Raw genomic sequence first — 638 nt, 5'->3', positions numbered from 1 at the left:
CCATAACCACCTCATCCCACCTGACGACCAGTTCTTTGGGCCACAGTAGCTGGCTGGTAGTAGTAACTACAGTTTTCTGCTGTATTCCTCCCACCATACTCCCACTTCCTGAACCCCATTGAGGAGTTCTTTTCCGCATGGCGATGGAAGGTGTATGAGCTCAACCCCCAGCAGTGCGTCACGCTGCTCCAGGCAATGGAGGAGGCCTGTGACGATGTCCCAGCTGAGGCCTGCTAAGGTTTCATGCGACATTCAAGGCATTACTTTCCCCTCTGCCTGGCGAGAGAAAACATTGCCTGTGATGTGGATGAGGTCCTGTGGCCAGACAGGAACCAAAGGCACGCTGTGGCACACCAGTAAATCTGTTTTGATGGTTGTGACCGTATTTGTTTGATTTTGGATGAAAAATGTAAAAAAAATTCTCTTACTGCAAATGTGTTGTTTTATATTTGAATATACCACAAAACATTATACTGTAATACAGTATTTTACAAAATGGGCAAGTGTGACAGCATGAACATGCAAATGTATAATTCTGAGTGTTTTCCATTCAGACAGTAGTGTTTTCCATTTTGCACTGCAATGTTCAATTGGTGCTACAAGTGTCTACTCATATGATGGCTGTGTGTGTCATTTGA

The sequence above is a fragment of the Epinephelus moara genome, unplaced genomic scaffold (genome assembly GCF_006386435.1).
Source record: "Epinephelus moara isolate mb unplaced genomic scaffold, YSFRI_EMoa_1.0 scaffold3329, whole genome shotgun sequence".
Lineage (NCBI taxonomy): Eukaryota > Metazoa > Chordata > Actinopteri > Perciformes > Serranidae > Epinephelus > Epinephelus moara.
The sequence above is the reverse complement of the archived record's forward strand: the minus strand, read 5'-3'. Positions refer to the sequence as shown.